We start from the raw sequence: 16,426 nt of genomic DNA on the forward strand, positions 1-16,426 counted from the left end.
AATTACATTTCACATCTCCTCCTAATACATTTCCAACACTCCTTTTACCGAGCCGGAATAAAGACACAGACCAACTTAAATAGAAAAGAAAAGCCTGGCGAATGCCATTAGTCTTGTTACTACCTTTTTGATAATGGAGAAGAAAGTGGCTGATAGGCTAAAGAGGGAGCTATTGGCCTTTAAGGGCTGTGGTATCTAGGATGGAATCTTTATGGAAGCTTGAGCTCCTCCAATGGGATGCTCACTATGACCCCCTTTTGAGGTAGAGATAGCATGGAAGGAGACTTGAGATGACAGTAACACTTGAAGTCTTAATGCAAACCTAGGTCAGTTTCAAGGATGGGAGTCCCAGTCACTTACACATGAAATAAAGTTTTTGAAAGACAGCTAGAGACAAAATATTTATAATATACTTATAAGATTGACATCTTCAAGAATGCCAGCTCAGAATGAATTGCCATGGCCACTGTAGGGGAGAAAAAACCTTTTTCCTTCTAGTCTCCTAGTTTCAATGGCTTGGTTCCAAGAATCAAACTGATAAGAGACATTAACAAGAGGAAAAACAGTTTAATTATGTACATGAGCAAGCAAGCGTGGGAATTTCACGAAGAAATAGGACTCAAGGAGACGGCCAGTTGATTGAAGCTTATAGATGTTTGAAGCTGACATACCATCATAAGTTGAACAAAGAAAAGGGATTTGGGGCTTCTGGGCAGGGAGACAAGTTTCGGGAAGGGGAGAGGAGGAAATGGTAAGTACGAGTCATCTTGTCATGCAGATAAGAATCTCCCAGGTGATGAGAGAGGTCTTGGAAGTAGCACTCTTCCCCATACAGAGACATTGTTACTCATGGAAATTTTCTTTATAAATATAAATTTCCTTTAAAAAACGGGTGGGGGGAAATCTTTATTTTTAGACAGGTGGAGGTAAAGAACTTTTCCTGGGTCTGCAGGTTCTCAATTTTCTTTAACTCAAAATAATCCTTATACCAAAGTGGCACATTTCAAGATGACATATTCTAGTACCATTCATCCCTAATACCACCAGCATGGTCAGGCTGGTGCCCAGAGAGAGCCTTTTAAGGGGGAAGTTTTGTGGTTTTCTCACAGGCACACAGAATGCTGGCCTGTGAGAAGCAAACCTGCAAAACAGAGGTAAACATGAAGGATGACCAAGGTTGGGGAGAGGGACTACTGTAGGGGGTGAGAGTCCTGGGGAAAATAATGCCAAGCCATGCAGGAGAAAGCAGGAAACACCTGCAGGAGACTGGCGGCCTCGGCTTCTCCCTTATCTGCCAGGGTTCTCCAGGGAAGTCTTGTTACAGGAGGAATTTCCCAAATGACATCAGCCCTATCTGGCACGGCGAAGGCTTGGAGCAGACACCTGAAGGAGAGGCATTCAGTTGATTGACTCAATATCTGAGTTGTGGAGGTGAAGATGATCAAGAAGATTTCAAGGGGATCCAAGAAGAAGTGATACAATGGAAACCAGAAAGGAAAAACGCAGTGGTCAAGGACAGGCAGGAAAGTCAAAAATAAGGTGCACCTTAAAAAGATCTTAGAAGATCGCCTTCTGCTATTTCGACTGTGAAAACGATCAGGCACAGGCACATATAAGAGCAGAGATAGGCAAACTCACCTTAAGGAAACAGACTTGCATCAGGTTAGCACAAGTCAGTCAATATATTAATATAGCTGCAGAAGCCATGTGTAAAACAAAGAGAGGTTGTTTGGCAAGAGAAATTTTCTAAGTGTTAAGTCACTTGAGCGGGTAACCCAAGCATTTGAAGAACAAATCAGTACATCAAGAACTAAGAGGCCCAGACCCAAGTGAACCTGCTTCTTTAAGGAGAAGGAGCGAATGAATTATTCTTCACTTGTAAGATGTGAGCAAGTCTGGCATCCCTCTGGCCCCCAGGACCCCAGTTACCTGCTCTGCACTAGATCATAAGCCCTGGTGCTCCTAGAAGTTGCATGAAGAGGACTTGAACCTGCAGCAGTGGTGACCACTGCTCTCCCCAAGTTCTCTTCTTGCTCTGCAGGTGGAAAAGCTCGTGCTCAGGTCTTGCTTCTCATCTCAATTTTCATTAGTGCAGAAAATTTAAAATGATGATGATAATTCAATGATAGCCATTTCAAACTTTTTCACTGCTAGGGAATGCTAGAATATCTTAAAGCAGCAGGTAGGAGCTGTTGTCCACCTCCCCATCAGAAAACCAAGCAGTTAACATCATTAGCATTTGACAAACCATTACCACCACTGCCACGTGACAGTGGGAATTTAACCTGACACTTCTCACTTGCTTCATTAGTAAACCAGTGTAAGCACTTAATAATGAGAATCTGTGTTTTATTTTTGCTTTGGTCCTAGAATTCTTCTCATCCTCTGTGCTTTCCATCAGGAAGTAGATACAGTCCCTGGTTCACTTGTAAGTTTCACAACCAAACCTATTTAAACGCAGATGTGCTAGTGGATTGATTTTCTTCTCTTTCCTGGTACAAAATAAAGCACCGGAAGGGGAAGGAGAGAAAGGAACTGATAAAATATCCATTTCAACCCAGAGAAGCACACTGTCTAAAGAGGCAGCTTTGCTCTACCAATGGTCCACATCTCAAGCAGATACTCCAGAACAGAATAAATTTCTCTAACTCAAACTTCCAACACTTGGCATATATACCTTTATCAACCTACCAGATTCCAATAAGCTTCACTCTTAGGGTGTCAGTTCTGTTCCAGGAAAATGTTACCACAGTTAGGTGAAAAAGAAAAGCACTATCTTTGATCCTTCACTAAGTTACTGAGACCCTACCCATAGACAGTACCAAAGATGTCCAGGCACACAACTGCCCTGAATGGAGACAGTTGTGGAGGCTCTGTGGATACAATTCAAATAACCAACAATACAGGTTACTGATTTCATAAAGCCAATACCTGCCTATCCTAGTATTATGTACATGACAGATCAATGGGTTATCACACTGGCTCATGAAGATGAAGTAGAGTTTATTTAGAAAGAATAAGAACAAGTAATGGGCATCTCTTGCATGCTGAGTAGAAGCGTGTTATTTGAGTTACCTCTGCTTTCTCCTCCAGCTCCAGGGGTAGGTCTTGTGGGCATAAGCCAATTAGCACCCGACACTCCCTAGACATCCAATTTAGCAATTAGTTGAGATATAGAACTTAAGTTAATTCAACAAAAAAATGCCTGAGGTTTATTTTCATGGTCTTGAGACATCTCTTCCCGCCCCCAACCCCCTCCCCAAAAAAAGAAACAAAACTCACTTCACTTGTGTTTTCTCTCTCTCTCTGTCTCTTCATGGAAAATGAGTTACATTGCCACACCAATGGCATTGGCAGCTCTTCTGTGACTATGAGGGGATCCAGTCCTAAGATGAAGCTGATAACGTAAAAGGTGGAACAGAGAGAAAGAAAGAGACTGGATCCTGGTTTATGCTATTGGAGCATTGGAGACATCCTGAAGACACCCTACTTATAGACTATGCAAATACGGGAGCCAAAAATTGTGTTTCATTGTTTAATCCAGTAGGAATGGGGGTTTCTGTCCCTTGGAACCAAAAGCACCCCGGCTGACACTCAGGAGACAAGTCAGAACACAACGCACTTGGGCCCAGCAGGAGAAGGGGATACTTTGATCACCTTTAATGTCGGCTCCATCTTTGCAGAGACAAAGACACAAGAAGGAGGGGATGGCATGTCTTAAGAGTCACCTACCCATCAGTGCCTCTTCAGCCGCCTCTCTTTTTATTAAACTGGGAAGAAGTAGTGTGGGAAGGAGCAGGGAAAGAAGAGAGTGGGAAGCAAGACACGGAGGAAAGACGCCAACTGGAATGTGCCCGCATCATCCCTGGGCTGCCCTGGAGCTTTCCATATGGGCATTAACTGATTACACAAAGCACTTGCTGGAACTGCTCTACTCTTCCGGGCCGTATACTTAAAGGTGCAACTATTAGTGTATAAAACTGAGTTTAATGTGTTTTCATACATAATTTGAAGTGTAATTAGCTTTGTTATTCATATTATCAGGAACCTCAAGCTTTGGTTTCCCAAGAGAAATCTGTGTCCTGCACCCATCATAGGAGCTAACTGGCCCGTTCTAATACTTTCCCTGCCCAAATGCAGAGAAGCATCGAGGGGCAGTTAAAATCATTGGAATTGCTGGCTCAGGCTTCACATGATCAGGATAAACAAACCTCCAGCCAAGCAAGTGAAAAACTTGGTTTGCTTTATTTCTCTGCTTTCCCAAGTCACAGCAGTCAAGTCTTCAAGCCAAAATGCCTCTCAATACCTTCTAAGGATTTAAACTCTTGTTTTTTCTTTTCCCTGGGGATCCCAAGTATAGTAATTTCATAGTCTGTCTCCAATAGGTACTATGACATTTTCCTGTTGTTATTATTATTATTGACACCCAAAAGAACCTATCTTCAAACATATTCATTATCTTTTCCAGCCAGGGAAAAGATGGTGAGAAATCCATCTGCCACAAGCACAAGTAGAAACTTGTAAAACAGGGCGTCTGCCATAAGGCATAAAGAAACTTATGACAGAATTGGAAGGCAAGAAAGGTTTTGAGACAAAGTCAGTAAACGCCATCTGTGTAGGCCAAGAGTCATCCCAAGATTTGGGAGCCGCTAAGAAAGACAGAGGGAGAGGAGGACAAGAGCAGAAGAGAAACTTAGGAAACAGGCTGTGTGCTCTTAAGGGAGACTGAAAAATCATCACATTTCTTCCACACAGTTGGCTGATCAACTAGAAGGAGAGTAGGTCAGCTACAAGCCATCCCTTTAATACTCTCACTTAAGTCACCCAAGAACTCAAAACGCAAAATGTGTGCCCTGTGGAAGGAATCTTTTGCCTTGTCCTTTTTTCTGCCATTAGACAAAAAGTGTGTGAAACCCTTATTGACACAAGAATTAAGTTATCATGATTTTGGAGAACTTTAAAATGGCTTGGGAGAATTCTCAATGCTGAAAGCCTTATTTCCATGAATCCCCTACATTTCCTTCCTTTATTGGCATTTTCCTGGCTACCTTACTCCTATTCCTTACCTCTTTTACGTCTTCTTTTCCTATCCGAAGTGTTTTAGATCATCTCTGGGCAGCCCTTACATCTGACCCTCCTGTGGCAACATGCTCATGCTGAACTTCAGCAAGAATGGGCCAATAAGTACACACACAGCACACACACAACACACACACACAAACACACACACAAAACACACACACACAACACACAAAAAACACACACAACACACACAAACACAACACACAAAAAACACACAACACACACAACACAAACACAACACACAAAACCACAACACAAACACACACGCAACACACACAAACACACAACACACACAACACACACAAAACACACAAACACATGCAACACACACAAACACACATACAACACACATACAACACACACAACACACACAAAAACACACATACAACACACACAAACACACACACATAAACACATACCACACACAAACACACACATACAACACACACACGTACAACACACAACACACAAAAAACACGCATGCAACACACACACATAGCCACAACACAAAAAAAGCACACGAACACACAGAACACACAAACACACATACACAACACACACAACACACACAAACACAAAAACACATACAACACACAAACACATACAACACATACACAACACACAAATATACAACACAAACAACACACAAACACACACATACAACACACAAACACACATACAACACACAAACACACAAAAACACAACACACAAACACACACAACACACAAACATACAACACACATACAACACACAAAAACATGCAACACACACAAACACATACAACACACAAATACACATACAACACAACACAAAAAAACACATACAACACAAAAAACACATGCAACACACACATAGCCACAAAACAAGAAAACATACAACACAAAACACACAAACACACACATACAACACACACAAACACACACACCACACATACCCACAATACAAAAAAATACAAACACACAAAATACACACATACTACACACACAACAAACACAACACAAAACACACAACACACACAAAACATACACACAAACACACGACACACAAACAACACACACAATGCACAAAAAACACAACACACACATACAACACACACACAAACCACAAAAAATACATACAACACACAAAAACACATACAACACACACACAGCACACACACAAAACACACACACAACACAACACACATGTACTTCTGCCTTCTCTTATGCCCTCAACCCAAACCTGCTTCAACAGGCAACTACAGAGATCTTATTGCTGATTGTCAATGAAGAGGGGACAGAGAGGCTTCCTCCCACCTAGCCTTCAGCCCTGGACACCAGCCTGTCCACAACAGTAGCAGTAGCAGAAGCTCAGCTGTGTGAGTTCCAGCTGGGCCCCAGGCAAGGTACCCTGCATTGTTGCATGTATTTAAAATGCATTACAACATCCCAAGAAAAAAGCACTTATCATGGACCCCGTCCTGCAGTTGACGAAAGTGAAACTCCAAGCAGTTAATGCATTTGCCCAAGGTCACAGAGCTAGCAAGCAGTGAGGTGGAATTAGAACCCAAGTGTGTGTAACTCCCTAGCATGAATCCTTTACTTCCAAGCTGCCTTTGCGTTTATTCCCTAAGCAGCAGCCCTGGGAACACCCAGGAATGAGCCAGGTTGAGGCATGTTTTGGGGGCAATGGCATCTTTTTGATAGAAACAAGAAGATTCAGGGTGTGGTGCTGGATGTCCCCACGGAGAACAGGCCTGAGAGGGTTCATTCATCACGGCCAAGCCAGGTGACAGTGGCGTTCCACCTCACCTCCATTTAACACTATGGGAGGTTACACATTAGGGATTTGGAATCACAAAACTCCCCAGCCCCTGATAAGCCCAGCCAAGCACATAGTTTGCAGGTTATGTAAGCATGGAGAACAACTTCAGACCGGAGTTGTTTTCTTCTCCAACCCCTCCCTCCTCTGCTTTAAATAAGGTCAAAATGAAGTTATTTAATCCAAAAATTGTAAAAATAAAATGCTAAATGTCAAGCAACTTAGGCATTTTAAAGTAACAGATTATATTCTGCATTAATCCACAGGGATGTCTTACAAAGAGAAGTGCTTCTCTTCCCTATCACTATTTTCTCACACTGTTCTCCCGGTTATTATTATGGCTCACTCCACACTCAAATGGTAACGTTTAAATTGATCAGTCCCAAGAATCTCCCCCACCTAAGTCAGAGACAGCTGCTGAAAACGAGCTGCTGGAAGGCTCGGGTGGCAATTCTGCACTGCCTCTTTCTTTTGTGCATTGTCTAAAGGAGGAGCCAGTGCATGCACACCTTTCAGTGCAGACAAAATGGTCTTTATCTATAAAGCAGCCACTTAGATCAACCAGACTGGCCACAGGATGTCACTGTTACTCCACACACACACACACAATAGCAAGTGCGCGTTTCCACCAGGGGTTGGATCTGGTCCGGGACCTGGGCTCCCCTCAGCCCTGCCTGTCACAGAATTGTCATCCCTTCAGGTGGCACACCGCAAGCCAGCAGCGCGTGCCCTGTAAAAGCCATATAGCCTGACCCATTGTCTCAATATTCGCATTGTTCTGTATCAAAGGGGACGGGAAGAGAAAGGGAAGCGAAAAGAAGAAAAGGATCAGCGTGGTCCCTCACATCACGGGTTCTCCAAGAGTTGGACTTTGAACATTTGATGACCTTGGATACAGCCCAGGTCCTTTTCATATATTTTATAGTGTTATATAAGGATAAGAACATCTTTCGCTTATCTTTATTTTCTAGAATTTCTGGAAAGGATATGGAATACTTAAGCTGTCCTTAAGCTGTCTTCACTCTTCACGTGGATGCTGCTTTGCATTGGAGCCTGAGATGAGGCCAACGCTAGTTAAATGCTTTCCTTTTATCCCAACAAAGCACCTGCCTCCCCCCACCACCCATTCCTCAAATGTCTCCTAGACTCAGGGGCAAGCCGAAGTCCAGGAAGAATGCATGCTCTGCAGCTGGCAAGCAAATGCCACTTCGCAGTTGGCATCATGGAACTCTTATCAGGGAACACGCCAGTAGCCCCTGCTGGAGCAGGAAAGTCACCTTCTATTCATGGCTGGCAGCTATTCTTCTTTCCTTGCTAGAGCCCCCTCAGAGGGATGGTTTTCTTTTTATTTTATTTTATTTTATTTTATTTCATTTCATTTCATTTCATTTCATTTTTGAGACAGAGTCTCACTCTGTCCCCCAGGCTAGAGTGCAGTGGCGCGATCTCGGTTCACTGCAACCTCCGCCTCCCGGGTTCAAGTGATTATCCTGCCTCGGCCTCCTGAGTAGCTGGGATTACAGGCGTGTGCCACCACGCCTGGCTAATTTTTTGTATTTTTAGTAGAGATGGGGTTTCACTGTGTTAGCCAGGATGGTCTCAATCTCCTGACCTTGTGATCCACCTGCCTCGGCCTCCCAAAGTGCTGGGATTACAGGCATGAGCCACCGCGCCTGGCCAGAGGGATGGTTTTCTATCCATGGCTCCTCCATAGTCCAATTCCCCTTTGCCCCCATTTTCTACCATTATCCTCAGTGTATACTCTACACATCATTGGCATGAAATGGTTGAAGCTAGAATCATAGACTACCATAGCCAGTGGGAAGGGGTATTTTGGGTAGCCAGGGAGACATTTAACAATACAGCATAAAAGATAATCACAGAACAAAGGTACTTTGACTCATAAAGATGGGGAAAACCTTTTGCCTTAGAAAAGTGACTATAATGTAGCCTGGAAGTAGCTTTCATTTCAGTGGAAGTTACAGCAGTTGAAACCTCCTGCCACATGTCACCCTACTTTAGCTATACCATAGCAGCAAAAAGAATTAAAACAAATAAAGCAAAGAGTTTCTTGTAGAGTGAGCATTTAAGAAAGGAAACTGATTGTTCCAGCCTTTGCAAGGATCTGTGCAGTAGCTAAGAGCTAGAGCTACGTAAATACAGTTGATGGAGATTTTGTTAATCTCCACACTAACAGTCTTTCTGCATGTTGATATCAGTATAAGAAAACAGTTAGTTATTTTGACTGGAAGTGGCTTGGATCAGTGTGAGGAGTGGACCACCTCAAGATCTGGGAGAAAATCAGTAGGCTAAAGAGAACCAAATAAGACACAAAGAAAATCCAGACCAGGACAATTGCCTTAACTATACTTGCCTTAGGATTTGAGCAATTCCCTAATGGTAATGGTTTAAAATAAATGCCAGAATAAAATCTAATAATTGCTTTTCTTTCACATTCATATGACTATTTTCTGTATCTACATTATGTTAAATACAAAGACTATGATGAACAAGGTAGCACATTCCCTGCCCTCAAGAGGTTAATTAGAGAGACAGATAAAAATGCAGCTAATACAGTGTGAGAGGGACTGTGTGTAATAAAGAGTCTGGCTGGACTGTGACCTCAGATACTGGGGGCTAACCTCTAAACCCTTGGGATTCCTGAGTGATTGGAATGTTTGTTATTCATGGTGCACCCCTCAGACCACACCTGCAGCTGACGCTAAAAAGATGACTCAGGACTAGGGCTGGCCATGCCAAAAAGGCCAACAGTATGATTAGAAGGTTGGTGCCTGAGTCTTAGGATATCAGCCTGACCTTCAGGGAGAGGATGAGGCCTGGAGACCGAGTTCAGCTGCCTGCCGATGATTGAATCAATCAGTGTATGTAATGAAGCTTCAGTTAACACTCTGGAAGCTGAGCTTGGGAGATCTTCCCTGCTTGGCAATACTCTCTGTGCATTGTCACTCATTGCTGGGAAGGTAACACATCCCTGAGGACACTGGAAGCTTCGAGTTTGGAAACCTCCCAGACTTCTTCCTGGCTAAATACAGCGTTTTCAGAGAGTTCTGTGAGTCTCTCCAGTGAATCATCAAACCTGGGGGTGCCTTAAGGGATGGAGACCCCTAAATTTGTACCCAGCTGGTCTAAAGTGGGGGTACCCCCCAAAACCCCCAAACTTATGGCTGATGTCAGAAGACTTGGGCAGACTTCTATCTGTACTGAGGACTGGGCTCCACCTGAAAGTTTGGTCTGACACTGGAGGGGCTAGAATAAAGGCAATTGGGGGTGCCAGAGGCACACAAAGGAGAGAATTTGATCCAGACTGTGGCGGGTGGGGAAGAAATGCCAGGAAAGCCTTCCTGGAAACATTCTCTCTGGCACCTGGAGGAAGGATGGTTAAGCATTTGAGCTCAAAGTAACCCTTGAGAAAAGCAGACTCAATCCCAAAGAGGATGTTTCCTTCTCAACAAAGCACTGTCTTGATTTCAAACACCCAAGTCACAGAAATACTTCTGGTTTTGCTCAGGAAGTTTCCCTGTCCACAGCGTGCCCAGCCAACCACTAAAGAAGGAATTCAGGCTCCCAGAGAGGACAGAATCGACAAATTACTAACCACACCCCAAAATGATGCTGCGACAGAGCAGGGCCGAGCTGCGGGTTAGCCGCGGGAATCAAGGTGAAGACGGGCTCACCCAGTCACACCCTAAACTGCTCCTCTCATGGAAGGAAGCGTGTATTAATTTCCCTTTGCAGAGACAAGTTACTAGGCACTGAAAGTTTCTAAAATTTATTCAAAGTAAACAGTAAGTTCTTAATATAGGGGATCAGGCCATCAAAGTATTATATGGCAATGATTGTCCTCAATTATGTTTCCTAAGGGTTCTTATCCATGAGGTGCTTCTTGAGTAAATGCATACGGTTTCTCCCTTCCATCCCTGCCAATTCAGATATACTCCCCTCCACAAGCTGGTACACATTCAAAGGAGAAAGTGATTGAAGAGACCAGGAGGAAGTGTTGACCCTGGATGGAGTGCTTCGGCACTGCACACGCTGCTCTACGCTGAAGGATCTACTTATAGGTGAATTTATTACCTCAGTCTTACTCTACACAAGAACGGAGCCCAATGTACCCTCAGCCTCCAGCACTCCGGCAAGGCGGTTACTCAATAAATGTCTGTTCAATCAAATGAAGTTAAATAATAACTCTAAGCAGAAAATAAACCTCTAGTAATATCATTTCTGATTTCTGAACATGGTCCTGTTTTGAGTTAACTCCCATTGGAGCAGGACACTCCAGTGAGTCTCCTTCCTCCTCCCCAACCCCGTCACAAGCCCACCTGCCATTGCTGAAATGAGTGACTGCCTGCTCAATCTCCAGATGCCTACGTGAGGGGAAACACATCATCCCTTTTCTCCTCCTCATCTGCCATTCGTCCCTCACCTTCATTCAATTATTCAACAAATGTTCACTGAGCACCTGGATCTACTTGCTGGGAACATAGCTGGGAACAACCCCATCCTAACAGAGCTTGCCTTCTTCTGGGTAAAACAGTATAAGTAAGTAGCATACAGAGTATATTAAACAGTAATAAATGCAAAGGGTATAAAGCAGAGATAGTGGCAAGGACACAACTGGTGGCGAGGGGCACGATTTTAGAAGAACAACCAGAGGAGGGCCACGCATTGGAGCAAAGAGCTACAGGAGGTGGAGGGTGAGCCACATGGACTCCAGGGAAAGAGCTTCCATGCAGAGGACCCAGTCAGTGCACAGCTGCGGGGCGAGAAAAGTGGAGATTAATGCGGCAGAAACAGAATGAGGAGATGAGAGCAGAGAGGAAATAGAGGCAGCTAAGAGTGCAATGTAGTAGATGTTACTCTGAATGACATAGACAGCCATCAGAAAGGTTTTCAGCAGAGTGCTATCATCTGATGTGTTTTAACAGGATCATGTAAGCTGCTGGGCTGAGAGGGATTGGAAGGAGCAAGGGAGGCTGGCTAGGGGCTACTGTGGACGTCCACGCAAGACATGTGGACAGCTGAGACCAATGTAGCGGCAGGGAAAGTAAAGAAAATGATCAAAACCTGTGTATAATTGGAAGGTGGAGATGACCGGATTTGGTGACAGATCAGACAAGGGATGTGAGAGAGAGCAGTCAAAGACGGCTCCAAGGTTTGGCCCATGCTGCCAGAAAGAAGCCGCTTTTTGAGATGAAAGATGAAGGCTAGGAAAGAGCAGACCTGGGAGGAAAATATCTGGAGCTTAGTTTGGGGCTTACTAACCTTGAGATTCCTGTCGGACATCCAAATGTTTCCTCCTCCTGATGAGGAGGCAATAATTATATGCATATATATTTATAAATATATTGTGTGCATATATGTATAGCGTTTGTATGTGTGTGTGTATTTGCAACTTGGAGGACATGTCCAGGATGGAGATACCAGTTTTGGAATTAACAGCATATAGATGGCATTAACCAGAGAGGAGAAATGAATTCACCAAAGAAAAAAGAAGGAAAAAAGGAGACAATATCTGTCAATTGTCTAGAATGGCATCAAAACCAACATGCATCCCATTAATCATATTCCACTCCAATTCTTCCCTTGCCCGTAAGTCCAGGACAGAGCCCCTCTTTTCTGTGGCAAAAGAGGTGGACTTGAACTTGGGGTGAAAATACAGTGGTGGCCACTCAGAATGTAGATTGTATCTGGTATCAGTAGTGTTTAGTGTATCAAGGTCTTAGGAAGCAAGTAACTATTTCAAGGGAAATGATACTTAAAATGGTGCTAAAATATCTTAAAACTAGAGTGAGGTTGAGGTGAAGAGTGAGGCTACAGTTGGGAGGGGACAAACTGCATCCCTTTCTCATTTCCTATTCTTGCCTGTCTGCAAAACAGAGGCCATGGACCTTCTGCCTCTTCTACTTTCCTCTAGGTGACTTTAAGCGCCACAGTTTTGCCACAATCCACATTATGTCATTCTTTTCAATAAAGCCAAATTAGTAAATGCATACCTCAATGTGATTCAAAGTGGGTAACTTTAGAACAAATTTACAAATCAAAAAAGAAAATAACTTGTTAATCCAAATACCCCAATTTTGGGCTCCAAAAAAAAAAAAAATCTAACATCGTGGCAGCTCCATGCTCAGGGTGAACAACAACAAATAAAGAAGGCCTGAGGCTTGCTCTTAACTGTGATAGAGGCTGGGGACAGGGCAAGGGTAGCGGGGAGTCCTAGACAAATGCTCCATGTATTTGCTGTCTCTGGAAAAAGCATTGACTTTGCCAAAAAGGAAAAAGTTAAACAAGCAGTAGCTCATTTCAAGTGGATGAAGGACTTAAAAAGTGAGCGTCACCTTTCTTGGTACCTCTAAATGGCCATCTCTTGATCCTGGAATCGCAGAAGCTGTGATGGGGAAACCGAGGCCTAGAGCAGGTTCTCATTCAAAGTTGCAAAGCTGGAAAGCTCCAAGCCCTGTGTAGAGCCCGTACCTTCTGATCGCCAGCCAGAACATTCTCGACACCACAGCAAATTGGTTCTGAACTAAAAAAGAAAAAAAAAAAAAAAAACTCTCATTTGGGGTTGAATCATCTGAAGTTAGAATTTCTGCTCTGTATTAGAAAAAACAAAAAAATGCTTTCCTAAGTGTTAAGAGTTCAAGGTGTCCCAGTAAAGAACACACCACAGGTCTGTAGCAAGAGAGGTGGGAGATGAAAAATACCTTCATTACTGACAGGGTTGATGGTGGAGGTCATGGTTTCTAATTGTGGGGTGGGCTTCCCTACCCGAGTCTCCGGATTGGACAGCCTCCCCCACCCATTCCTCCGCAGCACAGGGACGGAGTGGCCGTGTGAAATGTACAGATGGGAAGAAGGAACAAGTGCACCAGATGCAGGCTCTCTACGGGTGGCCTCGCTCCTGTAGCGGGCAGGGCATTGGGGACTGCGCTGCACAAAACCCTGTTATCTCTAGGAACTTACCATGTGATGAAATCATTCCTTTCCTCTTCTAAGAGGAGCCAGAGGGGCATCAGGTGGTCAGGAGTGTAATTGCTAGTGAAGCTCCCTCGGTGGCAGGAACTTCAGGAGACTGCAAGCGGCATGAGGAGAGCAGAGCACTCCTCTCCCCTGATTGTGTTCGACTGCAGGAGCCACAGTCTCCCAAGCTGCGAGACACAGAAAAATCTCAAGTAGCAAATGATGCGCAAAGCGATGGCAGGTGCCGCAAATGATAGTCATTATGACAGAGTAGAAGGAAAGGCGGCGGGAAGAGGGAGGTAGAATAGGGGAGAGAAAACGGGTAGAGAGAGGTGCAAACCAGCTAGGGATGTAGGAGGTGGAGACCCCGCCAGAGAGCCTGCAGGTGTGAGAATGGCTCATGTGTGCAAGAGCAGGCAGCGCGGCTGGGACCCACATGGGACCGTGAAGACATGATGCTGCAGGGAACAATGTGCGTCTGCAATGTGCTGCAGCCAGAGTCGCTGTAACGTGGTGCTGTGCTGAATGAAGTGGAAGAAATGCTATTAAACTCGTGACTCCATGAGGTCATAATATTCCCAGTGAGCCCACGCCTACAGAAATACACCCAGCAAGCAGGCTTTCCAGGAGCCCCCTCTAAGTTATAACAAGCTGCCTGTATCCTGCTGCCAGGATGCAGAGAAAAAATGAAAGCCAGTAACCAACTACATTATAAACTTAGTGACCTGCTTCACCTCCCCTGGTTTAGTGACGAGCTCGGCTGCCTTTTGGGCACGGAGAAAGAAACATAAAGCTAGGATTAAGTTTCCTAGCTTTTGAAGTCATCAACACTCAAAAACGCTTTCAGCTGGCATTTCTCTCTTATCCAGTCAGCTTTGATGGATTTATTTTCTTTGCCCTATTTCATGGAAGTTGCTGGGGCCCATTTCCGCAAAGATGATGGCCGGGGAGTTTTTTTAGGTGGACACGAGGTGGCGCTGTCTCTCCAGCTGTTTCGGTACTCTTTTAGGACGTGCAGAGACTGGTTTCATTAAAGTCCTTAGAGCTTTCTAACTTGCAATGAGAGTGAGGAATTCAATGGTCAGAAAGGCACTCACTTTCTCCAATCTCTGGGACTCCGAGCCCCGGGAGAGCGGTAGAATCCTTTATACACTTCACAGTCTCACGGTTTTATTTCTCTCTGTAGCAAGTGAAGCAATTAGAAAGTAGTGCTGTATTCAGATATTCATAGTCAGCAATTGGAATTCTCGCTCGTTTTGGACTCTGGCATTTTGATTTGTAAAACAAGTCTTTTTCCTTACTACAAAGTACCAATGACTTTCCAATTTATTTTTAAAAATTATCTAACAGCGTGCCCCACTTGAGGACATTTCTATTTCTGCTAAAAGACCAGGATATCTTATATGGATTAGAGCCTAAAATTCCTGACCAGGAGATTGTAAGTCTTGCAGCTCTGGAATAGACTGAGTATTATTTTCCTTTGGGATTTATGGAGATAGCAGCAATGATCGGGGGTGGTCTGCCATGAAGAGAAGACAGTACCTCCGTGCAGTTAAGCCCCCTTGCTAAAATCACATTAGTGTCAAAGATACAATTAGGCCCCAGGCCTCCTGATTCCTGATGCAATGCTTTTTTCGTGACACTCCTCTGTCTCCGTGAGTCCAAATATCTACACGTGCCTGGACTGATAATACATGTTACATGATGTTTGAAAATTTTTACTGGGATATCTGTAATTCTAAATAGACATGCCAAGAAACCCAGTGGCTTCTAAGCAGCATGTATAGATTCAAGAGAAAAGCAATATTCTAACTTCTGGCAAAACGTCAAGTATCAAGAATATCACTCACCACAGCTGACTTGATAAGGATGCTGCTGAGGGACCAGCATGCTGCCTCAGCCCAAATATCTGCAATGGCCCCTCCCGGGGGACAGGGAGCTGGGTGGCAGAGTCCCAGGATTTTCTCTCAGATCTTTTCTCTGAAGTGCTCCCAATCCTCTCCACCCCCCACCCCTCTCTCTCTCTCTCTCTCCTCTCTCTCACGAGAGCCTCGCCTCCCAGAGCAGAGTTAATTAGAGCACAGACTTCCAGCTTCTGACCACAATATGTATAAGCTGTGAGTGGAGGAATAAATCTGATCCGAAATTTTAAATCTGTGTTTTCCTTGATATTGACAGATCTTACTGTTATTTGGGCTTGTGACCCTGGAATTTGTGTTAGTTGATTTTATATTGATGCATATTTTGCATGCTCTCTAGTCCCAATTACTAAGAGATGAACATGTTTCTCAGGCAAAGGGTCCACTCGGGTTTCTAATATTACTGTCCCTAGTTTCATTCAGAAACTGGAAGGTTGAAGTCTTCTTCATGATAATAAGCTGCTTGCTTCCACAAGTTTGGGTTTTTTCTGTTTTATGAGAACTAGACCGTTCAGACCTAATTACAGGTAAAACGTCTAATATTTCAGGTTGGTTTTTTTAAATTCTTTTTTTTCATTAACGAAGTGTGAAAAATTTTACTAATACCCTAGATACAAATTTTAAATCAATTAAAAGAGACATTTGA

The 16,426-nt window shown here is 43.9% G+C and overlaps 1 long non-coding RNA gene across 1 annotated transcript in view; it reads right to left on the bottom strand.

Annotated features, from left to right (window-relative positions):
* Positions 1-15,942, bottom strand: part of LOC114673818 (uncharacterized) — a 41,811-nt gene extending 25,869 nt beyond the window's left edge. Inside the window, exons 1-2 of the long non-coding RNA XR_003724628.2 lie at positions 15,712-15,942; positions 14,959-15,041 (exon numbers count right to left, since the gene is read on the bottom strand). This is a non-coding gene — a long non-coding RNA (uncharacterized LOC114673818). The remainder of the gene's footprint in view (positions 1-14,958; positions 15,042-15,711) is intronic.
* Positions 15,943-16,426: the final 484 nt, after the last annotated feature.

This window comes from Macaca mulatta, chromosome 18 (assembly GCF_049350105.2).
Source record: "Macaca mulatta isolate MMU2019108-1 chromosome 18, T2T-MMU8v2.0, whole genome shotgun sequence".
NCBI lineage: Eukaryota > Metazoa > Chordata > Mammalia > Primates > Cercopithecidae > Macaca > Macaca mulatta.